The 21,084-nt window shown below is 39.5% G+C and overlaps 1 long non-coding RNA gene across 1 annotated transcript in view; it reads left to right on the top strand.

Moving 5' to 3' along the window:
* Window positions 1–1,523: 1,523 nt before the first annotated feature.
* The window catches only part of LOC126234275 (uncharacterized), a 139,382-nt gene continuing 119,821 nt past the window's right edge, over window positions 1,524–21,084 (top strand). The window contains exon 1 of the long non-coding RNA XR_007544700.1: window positions 1,524–1,583. This is a non-coding gene — a long non-coding RNA (uncharacterized LOC126234275). The remainder of the gene's footprint in view (window positions 1,584–21,084) is intronic.

The following is a 21,084-nucleotide window of genomic DNA, read 5'->3' as shown; positions in this document are numbered from 1 at the left end:
GTCAGGACTGGCTCACCCAAGGCTGTCAGTAGTTCTAATGGAATGTTGTCTACTCTCGGGGCCTTGTTTCGACTTAGGTCTTTCGTGTTCCCCTTTTTTATGAAGTGGTTTAACAATGGCATACTTCAGTCTATCTGGGAAAATACCCTGCTCCATAGAGCTATTACATAGAGGGTGTTACAAAAAGGTACGGCCAAACTTTCAGGAAACATTCCTCACACAGAAATAAGAAAAGATGTTATGTGGACATGTGTCCGGAAACGCTTAAGTTCCATGTTAGAGCTCATTTTAGTTTCGTCAGTATGTACTGTACTTCCTCGATTCACTGCCATGATTTCATACGGGATACTCTACCTGTGCTGCTAGAACATGTGCCTTTACAAGTACGACACAACATGTGGTTCATGCACGATGGAGCTCCTGCACATTTCAGTCGAAGTGTTCGTACGCTTCTCAACAACAGATTCGGTGACCGATGGATTGGTAGAGGCGGACCAATTCCATGGCCTCCACGCTCTCCTGACTTCAACCCTCTTGACTTTCATTTATGGGGGCATTTGAAAGCTCTTGTCTACGCAACCCCGGTACCAAATGTAGAGACTCTTCGTGCTCGTATTGTGGACGGCTGTGATACAACAAGCCATTCTCCAGGGCTGTATCAGCGCATCAGCGATTCCATGCGACGGAGGGTGGATGCATGTATCCTCGCTAACGGAGGACATTTTGAACATTTCCTGTAACAAAGTGTTTGAAGTCACGCTGGTACGTTCTGTTGCTGTGTGTTTCCATTGCATGATTAATGTGATCTGAAGAGAAGTAATAAAATGAGCTCTAACATGGAAAGTAAGCGTTTCCGGACACATGTCCACATAACATATTTTCTTTCTTTGTGTGTGAGGAATGTTTCCTGAAAGTTTAGCCGTACCTTTTTGTAACACCCTGTGTGTGGCTAAGAATCCCACTTATCGCTGGAACTTCGCAATTTCATCTGCTCGAACTTGGCTGTTATTCGTGATTAGGGTCCTCCTTCCTCGAAGAAGATTATTACCCGATCGCCGAATACCGGCTGCCCACGCACGCACCCACACAAATACACACATACACATCCAAAAACACACACTAGCAGAAACGCTCAGGTAGAAAGACGTCGGCCAGAGAGGGGATTTTAAAACAGTTTACGAGGCGCCGGAGCCGGCGCGGCTTCCGTTGCGGCGCGTAACATCTTTTTAACGGTCGCGCGCAGCGCCGCGCGCCGGGGGCGAGTTTTAAATTGCCGGCCGGCCCCTCGTAGAGCCCGGCGGTTGTTTACGCGGGGCGGCCTGGAGCCTGGAGCCTGCAGCCTGGAGGCGACTACCTGGCCCGCGGCCGTCTTGGAACACAAGGGACGCGCCGCGCTCGGAATGCAGCTGGCGCGCCGAGGCGCTTCCCCTCTCAGCAGTTATTTCAGGGGTGGGCCGGCGCTGCCGCCGCCGCCGCCGCCGCCACACCACTACAAGATGAAGAGACGGCGCGCTCAGTGAGGCTTCGGCGGCAGCCCGGAGCGGTCCCCGAGCCGCCGTCTTTCCGCCGCCGCACTGCTGCAGGTCAGTACCGCAGCGCCGTCCAGCTGACCCCGCGTGCTCTGCTCTGGTCGCGAATCTCCGTCGAGCCACCGCCGTCTTAGCGGCGCCGCGTGCCCGGGGGCGGCAGTGCGCGCGATCGATACGCCTCGCGCACGGCCGGCCTCCCCCACGCACCTACGTCACAGAGAATAGGGCGCCTAGATTCCTGACGGGGTTCCGCTATGGCATCGCAAATGGCCCGTCCCTCCTCCGGTAGCCACAATGACCGACATCGCGAATCAATCCGCGCTCACTGGTACCGCGGAAACGGTACGCGACATTCACTAACACATTCAGCAACGCCCTTCTCGAGTCCCCGTGAGTCCATCTGTATACAGGATGGCTAAGAGACTTCGTCTGATCGCTACAAAACATCAAATCAAAAACGCCTCCTGCCGTCTCCATCCCAAATTTTATTTTACCTATGCGGTCACTTTCACTATGCCATCTTCAGGCGCTTGACCGACGTATGAGAAGAATCCAATCTCACGTGCAATCGAAATAGCTAATGAAACGCCGAAACTGGTTCTTCTTCTTCAGTAGCGCTACAGCCCTTGGTGAGCCTTGGCTTCTTCAACGATCTTCCTCCACACTTCTCGGTTATTTACTGCTCTTTTCCACCACCGGACTCCCATACTGGTGATATCCATTATTACCTCGTCGAGCCATCTTCTTCTAGGTCTCCCTTTTCGCCTAACTAAATGGATCATACCTTTCATCATTTTCTTTGGAATTCTATCCTCTGCCGTTCTCTCCAAGCGTCAGCCGAAACTGGTTGCATAAGTAAAATAAAATTTGAAATACAGACGGCCGAACGTGTTTTTGAAATGACGTTTAAGTCCTCCTCAGTACGTGGCCGTGTCACTCGTGTAATATTAACCACATATGCCACCGACTATAAATTGGACCACATTCCAGCATGATTTGGTCACACATCTAGGAGGCTTTTATTGAAACAATACATTCATGAAAGCCTACTATTGTTGTCCCAGTCTGACGGTTTGAACCATCTCTCCACTAGTCTTTCCAATGCAAGCCTCTTCATCTAAGTTCTAGGGGACTGATGACCTCAGAAGTTAAGTCCCCTAGTGCTCAGAGCCATTTGAACCATTTGAACTGGTTGCATAAGTAAAATAAAATTTTAAAAATACAGACGGCCGAAGGCGTTTTTGATATGACGTTTAAGTCCTCCTCAGTACGTGACCGTGTCACTCGTGTAATATTAACCACATATGTCACTGTCTATAAATTGGACCACATTCCAGCCTGACTTGGTCACACATCTAGGAGGCTTTTATTGAAACAATACCTTCATGAAAGCTTCTTGTCTGAGTCTGACAGTTGCTTTGAACCATCTCTCCACTAGTCACTCCAATGCAAGTCTCTTCATCTCTGTCTAACAGCTACATCTTACACCCATTTGAATCTGCCTACTTCTGTCCAAACTTCCTCTCCCTCTCCGAACAGTTGCCTCCGATACCAAATCAACTATTCCTTGGTGCCTCAGCATCTGCCCTGCCAGGACGTGTCCTTAAGTCTAATTTCTTTTCTCCCTATTTCGAGTCATTACCTCTTCATTACTTAATCGACATCATGTTTGATTCCCTGCGCATGATTAAGCTATACGACTGTGACGCAATCCTGGACAGAAAGAAGGTCAGCATCGGTCGTAATGGTTCTGCCTTCAACTGACAAAGCAGCTGTCATCAATGCGTTATAAGTAGTCATGTAGACTGAACGTAATTATAACGACACATGTTGACATCTAACTCTGCCATGTACAAGCATTATTAAGTCTACATGACTACTTATAATACACTGTCAATTGAAATCTAGATCTACAATGCGATAAAAAGTATAGACAACATTATGACCGATGCTGACCTCCTTTTGTCCTTGATTACTTAATCAGTCTATCTATTTAATTATCAACGTTCTTCTGTAACACTTCAGTCACACCTTCTATTCACATATTGTGTTAAATGTTTATCGTCCACGTTCCGCTTCCGCACAAGGCTATTCAAACAAATGTCTTCAGAAAAAACTTCTTAAAATTTAAATTTATATTTCACGTTAGCAAATTTCTGTTTCTTAGAAACACTTTTCTTGCTATAGCCAGTCTACAACCCCACTCGATTGTCGTCTTCTATTTTCTGCATAAATAGCAAAACTCATCTACTACTTGCAGTGTCTCGTTTCACAGTTTAATTGTTCAGCATTGCCTGCGTTAATTCGATTACACTCCGTTACCTACGTTCCACTTTTATTGATGTTCATTTTATAACTCTTTTACTCACGACGTTCGCTGCCCTTCCAAGGTCTTAAAATTTCATTGTTTATAATAATTACATTAATTATAATTATTGTTATTATTATGTACCTATTTTCAAGACCGCCACTGTGTTTCCTTAAGACAGTAGGCCTGTACTTACCTCGATATTTTATGTTCTTCTCCCTGAACCCCAGTTCCCATGCCAAATTTATCCGTGCTTTCCTTCATTGTTTGTCCAATTACAGGTAAATAACACCGCGGATGCGGTACAATCCTGTATCACTACTTTTCCAACTACTGCTTCCCGTTCATGTCCTTCAAAAATTACTACTGCAGCCTAGTTCCTACATTAGCTGGTAGAAGCCTGCAGTCACATATACCCCAACATTCCTGTTCCACGCTGAAATAAATAAAATTAAAAAAAAACACGAAATAGATTCTTTTGTATGAAAGAATTGTTAGTCATGTCTCACTGTATGGCACGGAAATCAGTTGACTTTGAAACCCTAAGCTACTAGACTTGATTCTTCTTATGAACTGTTTCTAGTTACGAAAAAAAATCTGTTGTAGAGCGTCACTGAAAAAGCTTTAGCACAAAAAACAACTGACATATGTTTATTATTAAACAAACTTTAAGTGGACATAGACACTTTTTCCATTCTTATCATCGTTAGAATCAATTACGACATAGGATAAGCGAACATAACAGTAAAAATCACACCTAGCTAAGTTTTCGTGGTACACGTCTAGTAGCAGCACATCAAACTTTTATGTCCATTACTTACAGTCAGCGAAATTTATTAGGAGTTTATTTTATAGTCATTTGCTTAATGTGCTCGTAGTGCACGCTGTCATCTTGCGATTTTAGAACCTCACTACTTAAGCCCGTGTTAACTCAGCAGCTTGGAAGATTTCACCTATGACAAAATACAGTTTTATCGTTGGTCCCTTCGGTCTAACATGTTTCAGTGCTGTTGTACCATCAGTGAGTTTGTTTTGATTACTTACTTCCACTCTTGTTTATTTCTGTGAGCATTGTCTTGGACGATACAATCGCCAATCTCCCACCATTTGTTAACGAGTTTTCTTTTTTGCCCCCAAGCTGTGAAGCACGCCTGTACAACTCAACGCTGGCGAACTCAGAAATAAAGCAAATGTGGGGCTATGCAGGAGAACATCTCACTGGTGATGATGCAACAGCACTGAAATATATTTAGGTCCAAGAGAAAAATAGTATCCGCTTACGACAGCATCCACAAAGTATTTTACAATGTATACTTATTCTGTGGAAACACGAAAAATCATGTCTTTTTTTAACCCAGAAGAAATAAGAATATGAATCACCTTTAAAAATAAAGTATTACTAAGGCAGACACTAACATGGTTATTACGGAATAGTGTGAAATTTATCCAGTCGAAGGCTCTCAAACCACTTACCTAGAAATGAAGACACAATAAAATTGTTTAACGAAGTTAAAAGTGTTGCTTTAAAACATCATCCTTCTGACAAGAAACATCCCATTTTCGTGCTTAATACAATTCACGCACAATACGTAAAATGTAGTCTTTGTAAAAAGCATTATCAGTTTATGAAGGATTACATCTATATCTAGAGGTCATCCCTGACATAATGTAAACAATATGAACAATTCTATAGTGGCCGATCAGTTGTGGATACGTACTGAGCACATAAAACATTAATTACGTCTGCCAAAAATGTAAATAACAAGCAAGGTTAGGGGAACCTCTCAATAAATTTGGATCTCCGCCTTCTCCTTCGTCTCGCAATACCTATCTTCATATTCTTCAAGCCTTTGCGAGCCTGTGTTTCCTGTCTGTCTCCAGATGTTCCTTCCTTGTACTGGCTTTCTTCGCCACACCGTCCAAGGTCACACTGACTGCAGCAGTCAGTCTCTGCATAGAGCTTCTTTCATCCAGTCCACTGAACGTGCTCTCTTATTTTTCCCACCCCATTAGTTCATGCTAAGTCTTAACGTCTTTTTCAGATCTCCCAGTCAGCTTTCTCTTGGGCGCCTTTCATTATTAAAAAATATTTCCCCTATTTTTCTTCGTAGATTTTGCTAACACACATTTCTCTCGTGCTTCACTGCTTACCGTCTCCCTTCCGTCTCGCCTTTCAGCGCGATTTCTCTACCACCTTTTTTTAGATTTTTATGACAAGGATCAGTTGTCGATGTTCGCAACGTGAACTGTATTTTTGACTCCATCTTTAGACAGCTGCAGCAGCATTCTGTATAATTCGCAAGTCACTACACGGTAAAAAGTGGAGAGTACTTCTAACTAACGTTGCGGTTTTCTGTTCTATTCCACTCCGGTACAGACAGTGAGAGAGGGAGGAGTGAATGTAACTCACGGCACGAACCCTAATCTCTCTTATCCTCTCGATCCCTACCTGAGGTGTACTAGGGTGATAGCGGAAATGTGACAGTCTCCCTCAAACAGCGATTCTCTAAATTTATCCAGTCGGGTTTCGCGAAAACAGCGTCGCCCTTCTTCCAAAGATTTTCATGTAACTTCTCAAAGCATTTCTGTTAAGCTTTCGTATGGGTTATACTCATCCGTAACGATCCTAGCAACACGTCTCTGAAATTATTAGGTATCCGTTCTCATGCGTACTTGTTAGGGACAGCAGATACTGGATAAACACTGCGCGCACTGGAGTGTTATATGTGATTTCGTTTGCAGATGCCCTCTTCTCTCATTAACGGGGCGATTTCACATTATTGACAGACATGTTATGTTATCCGTTATGTAAACTGCTACTAGATGACAAACTGAATGAGGTGTAAAGCTCATAAACGTCATTATAGTTCTTAAGAATGGAGTTGCAGCTCAGCAACGCCTAGAGATAAAACCCTAAAATAAATTATTGTGACTGAATACGTCGTAATTTAAAAACAATATTCCTAACCTAGTGATTTAACATGTATGTTAGTTTCTACATCTCACACAATGGTATTCGTTGTGGGATACCGATACATTTCGAAACTGTAATTCAGGGCGGTGACAACTTTCGCTCGTACTGGAGTTAATTTCGTAATGTACATACAAAAAGATTACAGTCATGTCTAGTTCCTCTTCTCCTCAGTAATCACTCATTTATTTTAAGTGATTTTCACATTCGCAAGTCACTACACGGTAAAAAGTGGAGAGTACTTCTAACTAACGTTAGCGGTTTTCTGTTCTGTTCCACTCCGGTACATACAGTGAGAGAGGGATTTATGTTATAAGTAAATTAAATTAAGTTTAGCATGCAGACCAGCAACGCTTGATTCGTTCACTATTTACAATGCACAAGTGACTGATGAGACTGATGTCACAACTATTTTAGAATTCTCTTCTTGAATGATTGTTATAGATATTTTCTTCCTCTTAACTTTGAAGCCCTTCTGTCCGTGTACACTTACAAATAATTTTATGTTTGGAACAAAACATAATTTATCTTTTCTTTTATTACCCAGACATGTTTCGCTGAAGTTTCAGCATTATTATCGGGCTTTCATTTTCCGTATTGTTGCTACATTCTGGGGTTTTTCTGTTCTTTTTTATTTTTTGTGTCACAGCTGTTTTCCTTTCACAGTCTAATTTTTTCTGTTTTCTGTTTTTTTCTTCACTGTGAGAAACTGCAAAACTGTCGCTGTTGCTGTTTACAAACTAGCAGCAAAACGTCGCTGTCAAAGGATAACAACTGTAATTTAAAACATAAAAGACCTGGAAACCCACAGTACGTGGTAACAAGAAGGAAAGTGAAATCCCACTGATGATGTTGAAACTGAAGTGAAACCTGTGTGGGTGATAGAAGAGAAGACGAATTGTATTTTGCTTAAGACGGATCCCATCCAAAAACAAATTTATTTATAGGGGTTATTTATGTTTTCCTTGGACTTATACGTTATGCAGAAGGAATTACACATAACGTTCTAGCTGTATTCGGCATTCAATGTGACAAAATAACTCTGTATATTTGTGTTTTTCTAATTACAATCAGTAAAATGTTACTTAGTAACAAATTTTGTAAAGTAGACAATTATATTTTTAAGCGTTTACAAACAAGTAATAATAGTTTTAATGATTTTTGTAGCAGTCAGAAAAACCACGAAAGAGTAAAATATATAATTATCGTTTACTAGTATGCCAGCAGACTAAAATAATATAAGCTACCATACCAGTATTTTATGGATACTAAAGCTGAAAGGTTTTTTTTTTTTGCTCTCATTCTTTTATTTACAAATATGCATTAAATACCGCTTTCATGTATAGGAAGTTAATATTTTAAATGTCAAAGATCGCTCAGCGACGCTGAATAACAAATGATATTATAAACGTAACTACGAAGTTAATTAGCTAATAGAAGAATGCAGTTTGTTCTCATACATAGTTACAATAAATACATCCCGATTTGCAGTTTCCAGTAATAATAAACGTGCTCATATTCAACGGCTCGAGAGCATATCTATCGTTTACTATATATTTGAAGCAGCAATACATTCAATGCACGTTTCTCCACGTTTAATGCTTCTGATCTTAAGTATGTCGCTCCAAAATACTGCGACACATTTCTAAGTTAAAATAAAGTAAAAAAAAGATACTTGTTTGATGCAGCTCTCCACGCTACTCAATGCTGAGCAAGTCTCTCCACCTCCGAATAACTACGGCAACAGACGTTCATTTAAACCTGCAAACTGTACTTGTCTCATGGCCTCCCTCTGCAATTTCTTACCCCCACCCCCTCACAAACACGAACACATATCCGCCCCCCCCCCCCTCCCCCAGTACTGAAGTGACGATGCTTTAATGTCTCAGAATGTGTCCTATCAAATCAAGTTATGCCACAAATTTTTCTCCCCAATCCTATTCTGTAACTCCTCATTAGTTACGCGATACACCCATTTAATCTACAGCATTCTTCTGTACCACCACATTTCAAAAGATTCTACTCTTTACTTGTCTGAACTGTTTACTGTCCACATTTCACTTCCGTGAAAGGTCACAATCCAGACAATTACCTTAAGAAGAGACTTCCTGACACTGAAATTTACACTCGATATCAATAAATTTCTCTCTTTTATCTTACATTCTCCTTTCAAGACACAGTTCACTCCGTTCAACTGTACCTCCAAGTGTCTGAAATTACTACGTCATCGTCAAACTTTTCTACAATTCTTCTTGATTTCCTTCACAGCTTGTTCAATGTACACACTAAATAACATTGGGAATAGGCTACGACCCTGTCTCGTCTAATCCCTTCTAAACCTCTGCTTTCCTTTCATGCCCTCCGACACTTGTAACAGCCTTCTGTTCCTGTAAAAGATCCAGATAACCTTTCGCTCCCCGTATTTTATCCCAGTAACATACAGAAGTTTAAAGAATGCATGTAAAAAAGTATGTAAGCTTTTAAAAATAGGTGATACGCCCGGAGTCGATTTGGCAAAATAGCATCGTACATGGAATTTCCTGGCACATTAAAACTGTGTGCCGGACAGAGATTCGAACTCGGGACCTTTGCCTTACGCGGGGAAACGCTCTACCATCTGAACTACCCAAGCACGACTGACGACCCCTCCCCACAGCTTTACTTCGGGCAGTACCTCGTCTCCTACCTTCCATACTTCGAGTCTCGGTCCGGCACACAGTTTTCATCTGCCAAGAAGTCTCATATCAGCACACACTCCGCAGCAGAGTGAAAATTTCATTCTGGAAACATCGTATATATTTAGTGACTGACTATCGTCACCACTGACTTATCTTTTATGAAACGGTATGCGTATTTTCTACAAATTATTATGAAAAAACTAGATGTTGCTATTAATTAAATATCTTCTATGCTTTACTTGTCTAGGAACAAAGTACCAAAAATCTGCCGCAGATTAAATTCGTTACCAAGTAGTCGAAGAAGTGTGATATTTGTTTTCGTTATTTCAAGGATTGTTAAGAGAATTTACGAGTGCTAAGACAGTGCCTCATACGCTAGCGTTAGTTTGAGAAAATACTTCAACAGCATGTTGATAGTTACATGTAACGTGGATCATTTTCACGGCAAACATTACGATGAAAAACGTTTCATTTATGCAGCCATATAAGCTGAAATCATGTACAGCTTTGGGCTAGCCAAATACCAATGTACATAACTTCCTAACGCACTTTTGTTTGCTAAGGTATTTTGAAAAACATCTGTGTTCTCAGGAAGAAAGATCAGACATATGTTTCAATGCAAATCAAGCCGTTAGGTGGTGGTCTGACTAGACTGCAACATAAATTTATACTTTTATCTTCATTTTTTCTGGAAGTAAGTTATCTGAGCATAGTTTCATGCGGATCTTTTTCTTTTCGGGACGTCTGACTGTCAGTTTCGCTTTCCAGTTATCGTGGAAGACATAACAAGAATGAAGCTTAAACACTCTGCCAAATTTTGCATCGCGTATTTCACTGTCGTTGTTCATACACTGTTTCTCACTTCCCAACAGTCCAAGGTTTCCGTGTAACGTTTTCCGTGTAAGATTTTTCCGCTGCTAATTTATGTATGCAGCCTTTCCAGCATTTACAGAAATGTGTAGTAGAAGTACATAGCAAGACTGCAGCCCCATATCAGTTTTCTTAAAGTAATAAATCAGTTTCAATTCGAACTATGGAAATGAGTTCGCTCGTTTGCTTTCAAAACAAATGACATTGTATGAATTATAAGTCTGTTGTACAGATACCACAAAGATAATATAACAGGACAAAACTCAGAGATAACAGAAATCTAAGGTATTAAAGCTGTGCTGAACCAGAAGGTAGGTTTAAACACCGCAGTAGTTTATTACGCAAGGTCCTTTTGTTTCACACCTTTGCCTTCCTTCGTTCCTTGAACTGACATATCCTGCTTGTTACAAGGAGACATACATTATAATCTGGTCTCGGTACGACGGTATCATCTACAGTAAATAAAACTTAAACAGTGTCAATAATAGTAAGACTGAAATACAGTGTGAATCGTTGTGCGCAATTAGAACTATTTATATTCAGGCGTTGTAGTCGTCGAGAAGCTTGGTTTCTTTATTAACTCTATGGTGATTCGTACTTTTGTTAAACTATGTAATGCTTCAAACCAGTGTTTTAAAAGTAACAGATATTGTCTATTCGGTGGCACGGTATACTGTTCTATTGCAGAGCGATGCTTACTGACTTCGTAACAATTTGCAGCCACTTCCCTTTACGAAATCATCAATAGCCTAATATGAGGAAAAACAATTAGACTTACAGAGTTGCTCTTCTTGCACGAAATAAAAACGTTAGAGAAAACAATCAAAATTTGTCCAACTATATATTGTCATTAAATGGTAATTTAAACTATAACTTTTCTAACAAAAACGTTATCTTCCTATTTTAAACAAAAAAGGTCATTTATTTCTTTTTTATGCTAGTATGAACTCAAAACGGTACAGATTTTTGTTTGTATGAGTGGACACTAAACCGGTTAGTGAACTTTTTCTCAGAAAAAACGCAAAATCGACAATCACACTTAAACGACAGGGGAGATGAAACTCTTAGGCAGGTAGTATTATGAAACAGTTTCTAACCGTTTATTTGTTTGTGCATTGTAGAATTCATGTGACGTTTTCTGCTCTATTAAACATTTTGTAGTATGCACATACGAATATGCAAGTTGCTTACTAGGGATCACGGTTACCAAACTGCCACTGTAACAGGTAAATACTGCACCTATGGCATGTACGCCTACACGAATAATACTGGGGTTGACATAATTCCCGTTTATTAATTACACACTATCAAACCGAGAGTATGTCAAAACTAAGTATACATATAAGCTTATTATTTTCTCTCGGTAATTTAAAAATTTTATTTATCAAGCCTGCTGGTAATCAGGAACTGTTAAATTTGTATATACTCAATTTGTATTACTACCTCTTCCTTCATTCCTTTCTTCTCACGGACAATGCATACCACGGCTGCATTTTCTGAAAACAGAGCGACGTTTTTCTTTTTTTTCCGTCTGGTTATCAGTTTACTTGTTTCAGACGCTAAGCAGATTCACCTGCCAATCTTTCAACATCCGTTAAAATTTTTGTCATCATAATAACAGATTCTTTACTTAATAACTATTCGACAACGTGCACGAATAGCTTCTGGCTTCATACTTCTGTAATAAGTATTCATTACGAAGTCACAATTTCACGACGCAACTAACCTCTAAATTCTGCAGGAAAAAATGTTGCAGTTGTTGTCCCTACCTCAAAATTTACGTAGCAAACAAAATCTTAATCTCCACTAAATCACGAAATTTTCTTCGTAAATGACCACAAAAAGGGATGTTCTTTGAAGAACTTATCTTGTATATTTGATTGCTCTTCTTTTCTCTTTAATTTTATTCAAGCTGACTGCTATGTTGCGTTTAGAAAACGTCATTCATATCTTTTTCACCGTACCTCTTCATGTAAAGGATTTCGTTTTGTACAGAGCAGAAACGTATGACTGTCATTTTCATCAACACTCAAAGGCTAACAATGGAAATAAATTTATCATTCAAATATTGTTTTTTTTCGTAATCATCTTTCTTACATCCTAGTAGGTGTAGTGCATGCCTCAAAACATTCCGTTCGCGTACATTTTCAAGCCGATGGCGTAATACGAGGGTGTACAACATAAATACTTAAATTATAGACACTCGAAAAACGTGCTTGACAGACTGAAACTATTTGTTTTCCTTCAGGAAACTCATGACAGTTGTCTGAAGTAGAACAGTTTATTAATTTACTACCGCTTTTGGTCAACGAGCATCATTGGTACGAAAAACTGGCTACTGCAAGTCGCATGTCAAGCATATTGCACCAAATTGCATTAACTGTCATTTTCTTGAATAACGGTGCAGAAGAACAAAATCTTAATCTCCACTAAAGGTTGCCACATAAGCAACCTCATCCATGCACACGCGTTTCCCTGTCGCGTGCGCAAGCAGCCAAGTTTATGAGATTCCTAAAACGTGTGTCCGCTACTGCATTTGAAATGTTTTTCCTTCGTTGAGGTCGCAAGTGTACGCACGACAAAGACAACGGACAAGAGCTCGTACGTTGCTTGCCCTTTCCTCACACGACATCTGACGAACCATGAATGAAGTGCGACACACAGATTCCGTATTCCTGTATTTCCGAAAGGCGTTTGACACAGTGCCCCAAAGTAGACAATTAATAATGTTCCGAGCATACGGAATAGGTTCTCACATGTGTGAATATCTCGAAGACTTTTTAAGCAATGGTACGTCGTTTTGGATGGCGAGTGTTAATCAGAAACGAGGGTATCGTCAGCAGTTCCTCAAAGAAGTGTGATAGGATCGTTCTTGTTCTCTACATGAGATGACGCTGTTGTGTACGCTAAAGTGTCGTCGTTGAGTAACTGTAGGAGAATACAGAATGACTTCGACAGAATTTTTATTTAGTGTGATGAAGGGCAAATTGCTCTAAGTGCTGACAAATACAGGCTAATGCGGATGAGTAGGAAAAAGAATAATGTAATTTTCTAATACACTGTTGGTGGTGCGTTGCTTGTCACAGTCACGTCGATTTAGCATGTGGGCTTAACATTGCAAAGCGGTATGAAATGGACGAAGCACGTGAGGTCGGTTGTAGAGAAGGCGAATGCTCGACTACGGTTTACTGGCAGAATTCTAGGAGAGTGTAGCTTATTTACAAACGAGGCTGCGTTTAGAACACGAGTGTGAACCATTCTTGAGTATTTCTCGAGCGTTTGGGATCTCCACCAAGTCGGATAAGAGGACAACATGGAATCAATGCAGGGACGTGTTGCTAGATTTGTTACCGGTATGCTCGATCAGCACGCGAATGTAACGGACATGCTCTGCAAATTCAAACGGGAATCTCTGGAGGGAAGGCGACGTTCTTTTTCTTAAACACTACTGAAAATGTTCAGAGAAGCGGCATATGCAGCTGACTGCAGAACGATTCAACTACCACCTGCGCACATCTCGCTTAAGAACCGTGAAGAAAAGAGATAAGAGAAATTAAACCTAGTACAGAGGCACGAAGACAGTCGTTTCTCCCTCGTTCCATATGAAACTGGAGCAGGAAATAGAACGGTTATCAGTGCACAAGCTATCCTCCGCCATGCACCGTATAGTGGCTTTGGGAGTATTTGGTACATGCAGAAATTATGTTTTACACATTTCTGTTTGTATGTACTACGAAAACGCTCACCCAGGGAGTTGCGAAACAGTCTGCACGGAAGTTGTTGAATGACCAGTTTCCTTGAAGAAATTAAGTAAATTGTCATTTTCAAAAACTATAGATAATGACTGATACGTAGCGTGTTTCCTGTAGTAGTAAATGATAATTGATTCAGCTACCCTCGCAATAGATACTTTCATTCGTGTATCGCATTTAGTTTTTTAATGCAAAACTGTGATCGCCGTTTTTTCCTGAAGAAAAGAAGAATTTTGGAAAAAAATGTGTGCTCGAGAATCTGAGAATTACTGACGAATTTCTTTCTCAGGTCGCAATTTCACAAACAAAATTGTTTTCAGGTATAGTTTCTTCCTTCCTTTGCTACGCCCTATCGGAACAATATTTGCATGTCAAGAACATTATATTCCCATAAAAACCTCTTGAACACTGTTTGACATGCTATTCAGATGAATAAATCAATACCATCAATCAAAAAAATGAGATCTATAGATAATCTTGGATGGCCATCTAAATTGAGAAAGCCGGCCGAAGTGGCCGTGCGGTTAAAGGCGCTGCAGTCTGGAACCGCGAGACCGCTACGGTCGCAGGTTCGAATCCTGCCTCGGGCATGGATGTTTGTGATGTCCTTAGGTTAGTTAGGTTTAACTAGTTCTAAGTTCTAGGGGACTAATGACCTCAGCAGTTGAGTCCCATAGTGCTCAGAGCCATTTGAACCATTTTTTAAATTGACAAAATAGGCTGTTGCATAAGCAAAAAATCTCTCTCTTGCCTAATTTAAATTTATGTTTGAAACTAGCGCAGTCGATAGTCCTGCCAAATCCTTACTGCCGTGACACAGCTCTACACCGCAAAGAAAGTGAAAACTCCAGAAGCTCTGAGCCAGTCATGATTGCGTGCCTAAGGTATTTGTTAACACTCGCTTGTTTGATCTGTCAGCCACTCCAATGCTCAGTTAGGTTGGATGCGACAGGATAAGCGACGTGATTTTCACACATTCCGTTTTCTTCATCGGTCTCTTCATTGGTCTCATCAACGCCCCACCTCGCATATCAGATTCGTGCCATCATTCCATACCTGCAGCACCACATTGAAAACCAAACTGCCCTGCACGCTGCGTCTCATCCGAATCCACTCTGCATTCAGAAGGAGGCTGAAGGTCTGTCATCAACGTAGTAGATTTCCTTTCGGTACAACCCAGATAATCTCAATCTGTCTAATAGCGAACTAGTACATCTGTAACGTTGTCAATATTATTTTTTCTAATCTTTCTCTCTGTTTCGGTTTTATTGCTCGCCCAACTCGTCACTGGCATGATTTTTCTCGCTCTATTTAGGCTGACTGGGCTGGATTGAGTTTGCGCCATTTTTAGTGCCTTTCCGTTAACTCACCATCCGTTAGATTCAGCCGTTATTGCCTTTCAGTTACTCAGGCTGCAATGTTTATGGAACGTTATTATAGCTTGAAGGACACTGACCATCCGCACGACTTCTACTGCTACGACACGAAGCAAAGTAAGTGTATGTTACTTCATTGTTTTCCTAGATTCAATCCAGTTTTCATGTGCGTAATTTCAGCATATCGAAACCAATTACAGGTAATTTTTTTAACTAGAATAATTACATAAGAAAAGTAAATATCCTCTGGGCTATTAGTTTTCGCAATAAATATCAAGGGTAAAAAGCCTAGGGCAGAATTTAGCAGAGATCCTGATACATGTCTGAAATGATTCCATGAGCTGAGTGATGAAACTCCTGACAGCGATATTGCTTACTCGGAGTGTGAGGATTATTTACATGAAAACGGACTTGATACAGGAACAGAACAAAAAATGTCAGAAAATAATAATAAATTAGAATTACAGGGGGCCATATTCCTTTTAGAGAAAGATGGAATAATTAAACGGAAGAAAAGTAAATAGCCTGCCAATGTCAGAAAAAGATCATCTAATATTTTGCGCATTAACTTGGACCTAAAAATGCAGCTCGTGTAACAAAGGCAAAAATAGATGTTCTGAAGTTATTCTTGGATGAAAATATAATACGCATTATTTAACATTTGCTACTATGTAAATCGATTAAGTTCGCGGTAACTTTTGTAGGAATGTGATGCTAAAGATACATGTTTTGAAGAGATCAGAGCTTTCATTTGTTTTTAAAATATATTTGGACGTCTCAGATGTTCTAGAAAGAATTTATCGAGGTCGAAGGATAACTCGAATCATGTTGCTTACAAATGAGTGAAAATCGATTCGGGTTGCTCTTGAGATGTATAACGTTTGGTAGTATCCTTGATAGAGGTGTTCCGCATGGAGGTACTGGAGCTGTTTACGAGCAATTGCCAAAAATATTTCTCACCTATTCTGTTGTGTATGCCTCACTGTATATGTGTTTTAAATGTATTATACTTAAATAGAACACTCCGAAAGTCATTCATACACACCGTTCATTGTGTCCGAATACCTGCCATTCGCGAAAATAACCGTGTCCAGGCCTCTGTCCAGGCAACTACTTCGCCATGTTTAATTCCTTCTGTACAGCTGCCATACGTTTCTGTTGAATATCATTATCCACATTCGACAAGAACATGAAGAAGAAACTGCTCAACAACGTGTTAACAATGCTGATATTTCTTTAATTCCATTTATTCATTACTACATCTACTACCACTGTATTGCTATTACTGTTACCGTTACGTGCTGCTCGTGTACTATGCGTATTGTAATGTTGACTAGCGAAGGATGTCTGGTGAGATATGAAAGATAAACTGAAGGCGCTAAATTAGCCAGTTAAAATGAATAAGATAATAAATTATGATCACCGTTAAACATTTTTCTACTAGAAAAACTGCGGTCACATACCTACAATAACTTGAAATTATTCCAATAAACTAAGAAAATAATAACAATGCAAAGTAGGCTCATTTTAAGTCTGTCGGTTGCTGTTTTTCATTTCAAAGTGATAGATTTTGCGCAATGTTGCCCATCTTTAGATTATATCTCACAGTTACAGAATAATTTGTCCCACTAGAATTATAATTTCACTACCATATATGACAATGAACTGGTAATACCGTTAGGACAGATTACTACGTAACCAACACAAATGATCTGATGATGGGCGACATTGTGCGAAACCGGACATTTTCAAATAAAAGAACAGCGATCGACAGACATAAAATAAGTCTGTTTTGTATAAATAAGGATCGCGGATATGTCAAGTTTTGATAAAATAATAATGACAGTGTCAAGAGAGGCATTTCTGGAGTTATTACTCTATGGACTTCGATCAGATCAAATCTTTGACTTACTCCCTCTCTGCTAAACGGCCTTCATTTGTCTTACAGTTACGTTTAAATTTTTCACCGCCATGTTGAACAATAAAGATGTATGCATGCATACACGTTAGTACGTAATGCATAACGTTTCATTCGTTTTACTTGTATGACAAATCAGCTGTGTCACCAAATCAGTCAAACATCAAAAGAGACATTTTAAGCGATTGTTATTTCTTTGTACACACCAGAGCTCCGAACAATATTTTAAATCTTATTTTCTGTTCTACTTACTTTATTTGGTACTGTAGCTTTAAAGAAAATACAGGAAAACAGTTACACTTGAAATTTTGTCACACCGTTTGCGTTACCTTTTACTGAAGAACTTGTTCAAACGTTTCAAACAATGCAGAAAAGACGAATACAATATTACTAGAATGATACTTCCTTGCAGTAGCACCGTTGTCAAGAAACTAATATACTTACCGAAAACCCAACGATTTTGTCGTATGCGTAATACACATGTCAGGTAGGTGCAGACGGGCATAGAGACTGTGACACCCTCTATATGGTCTACCGTCTGCTCATTCATTGGACTCCCGCTTCTTTATCATCAATTAGATCGCATGCTATCTGAGCAGCATAGCAGAATACTCATTTTCAATAAAGTAAAAGCCTCTTTGTGCCGCTACATAGCACAGCCATCTTCTCAAAAAATCATCTTCCGTATGAAAAACCCTGCAGTGAAACGATGGTCCTCAAAATCTCAGATACACTACACTCACTTTCAACTTCAAAGGACAGTTAATAGTCCACCTTTTATCAATCGCTATCTATCCACATATTTTTCTGTAACTCACTCCAGCCATAATGTCTTGTACGTTTGGTGCTCTGCTTATAGAAATTGTACATATGTCTTCTTATTAATTAGGTGTTCGACAAAAGCTGTTTTGCGGTAGTATTTTATTCCGGCGGACTAGCTTCAGGCGTTGGCCATCATCACTGGTATTTGTATTACACGGAAGACACATATTTCTTATAATACGTTAGTTCACTGTATATTGTAGAGTTTTATGTATCCATGATATTTCCGTTCGTTGTAATTCAGCTTCCTCATATGTAATATTCTGTAGCGTTTTTGAAAAACAATATTTCGTATTGGTCACGTAATAGTACGATTACATGATTTATATGCACATAAATATAACCTCTACTAACAGAGATAAGATAAATTATAGTAGCATTATATATACATCCTATGATGCACACCAAAAATTATCTTTGCATGTACAGCAATTGCCCTTAACAGTTAAATATATTTCGTAAGAAATTCCTTATGCTGATTACGCGCACACAAACACACACACACACATTATATGTAATTGTAATGTTACACGAACATTAAGGAATACTCCAACTTGAATACGCCAGAGAACATTACATACAAGGCAAGTCGAATTACAGTGAACTGAAACGTCATATATATATATATATATATATATATATATATATATATATATATATATATATATATATATCTGTACAATATACACTGAAAGTATGTTATTGTAAGAAACACGGGTCTTTTGTGTAATACAGACACCGCTGATTATGAGCAACGCCCGAAACTAGTCTAGTGAAGTAAATTTCTGGTGAAGTAAATTACTACTACAAAGCAGCTTTTGTCGAACACTTAATTAATAAGATGACATATTTACAATCACTCTAGTCACTCCTCACCCTCCCTCCCCCCCCTTCTCCAAAGTCTTAACTATTAGTGTCAGTGTCATTTCATTAAATCTTCCGTATCCGGTTATATTAAGCTTGCCTTCGAAAGCACTAACCTAATTAATGTTGTTATTTTTCTTAGTGTCTGCAGATATTATTATTATTATTAATTCCTTACACTAGTTCCCATTATTTTTGTGTTGGTATTGATAATTATTGTCATAATAACTTCTCAAATAGCTAAGCCATCAGTTAGCTATAGAAACTGAGAATGTTTTGCAATAGTTTTTGATACGTATTGTTCCTGGTCTGATCTAAGAGGGCACCACAAGGCCCTAATCTGATCAGGCTAATGAAACCGGTAAAGAAATAGATAGATACGTGATAAAACTGATGTGATTTAAACAATAAGTTGCAGATGTGACTTGTACGAATGCGTAATTCTGCATTCTGCCATTCACCTCCTATACCCACATAATTTGTAATAGACGGACTCAGGCAGCAGCATCCGTTTAGGGACGTAATTCTTAAACACTCTTCCTCTTCGCCCGTGTACATCAAATAATTTTTCGGGAAAAGATAAAAGATTATTTTTAAAATCGAATGTTTAAGGAAGTTTACCAATCGTGGTGGGCCGCGGACCCACATTCGGAACGAACGAGGTTCAAATCTACTTCTATATCTACGTCTACATCTACACAGATACTCCGCAAGCCACCGTATGGTGCGTGGTAGAGAGTACCGACTACCACTACTCCCTGATAAACCATCCCAGCTGCAGGTTTTATGCCATTATCCTAAATGTGAGATAGTTCTTTTGGAGAGGTCATGGCCTTTTCCTATCCCTTTCTTTTTCCAATTCAGTTAGTGTTGGGTCTTGAATGACATATGTGTCAACCACACGTTAAAAGTCGCCTTTCGCCTTTATTTTGACTCGATACTGACCGGAGAGGCTGAAGATTACAACGTTAGACTCATAAGATGTATGCAAATTACCTCACATCTTGTTTTGGTTCCCATAACTGATATTTTTATCCACAATTTAGAGAAATTGTGTGTGACAAGTGGTGCGAGGAACCCATCGGCCTTAACGTGGTTTAATTCTCCCCCTCTTGTAGTGAGCGTCAGTGTCATCTACAAAATGAGGGAACCTTTGGAAAGAAAAGGAAAAATAGTCATTTTCAAAATTTTACAGCAATGTGCTACGCATATCCATTATAAAATTTGACCAAAATCTCACTTGTTCCTCAAGCATCTGTGGTATCATTACTTTTAACTTCTTGCAAATACAGGTGCATAGCCTCTATAAATTCTTGAACACATGTAGTTTTCGGTTTTAATTATAACTGTTTTTATCGCGCTAATGCAGTTTCGGCTTATGTGCCACTGTGAAGCATAACTTGTATTTTAGAATCACTTCATCCTGAATGTAAACATCGCGACCTTACTCATGTCGTTGACTGTACTAGCATCAACAGTGACACAGCCATACAAGTTTTCATTTTTAATCCATTTCTGTGCTGTAATATGACATCAGTTCTTATGCTTGACTATGGCACATAAGCCGAACTGTAGTACATGGTACATAAGCAGAAACTGCAGTAGCACAATAAAAGCAGTTACAGATGAAAGTGAAAATGAGGACATTTAATGACTACTTTTAGTTTGTTTTTCCGGTGTTTATATTTGTTCTACAGTCTTTACATTTCGCGTGACTGGCTTCTGCCATTGATTGCCTACTATGTGCTACATCGAAATAGTTACGTTTTTAGCACAGTATACATTGCAATTAATGTTAGGAATTTTACTTATTTTGTAAGGACAGGGACAACTGAAAATTTCACTGTTCTAACGGATGATATTTCCTTACAATTTCAATTTGGTGGTTTTCCACCGAAGTAGGATTTTACACGATCGTAGTTCCCGCATGTTACCATCACCATTTGACGGGAGTGGAACCTTTGTTTCATGATAGAGGTCGTCCTTGAAACTTCCG

Source organism: Schistocerca nitens, chromosome 2 (genome assembly GCF_023898315.1).
Source record: "Schistocerca nitens isolate TAMUIC-IGC-003100 chromosome 2, iqSchNite1.1, whole genome shotgun sequence".
NCBI classification, from domain to species: Eukaryota; Metazoa; Arthropoda; class Insecta; order Orthoptera; family Acrididae; genus Schistocerca; species Schistocerca nitens.
The sequence above is the reverse complement of the archived record's forward strand: the minus strand, read 5'-3'. Positions and strand labels throughout refer to the sequence as shown.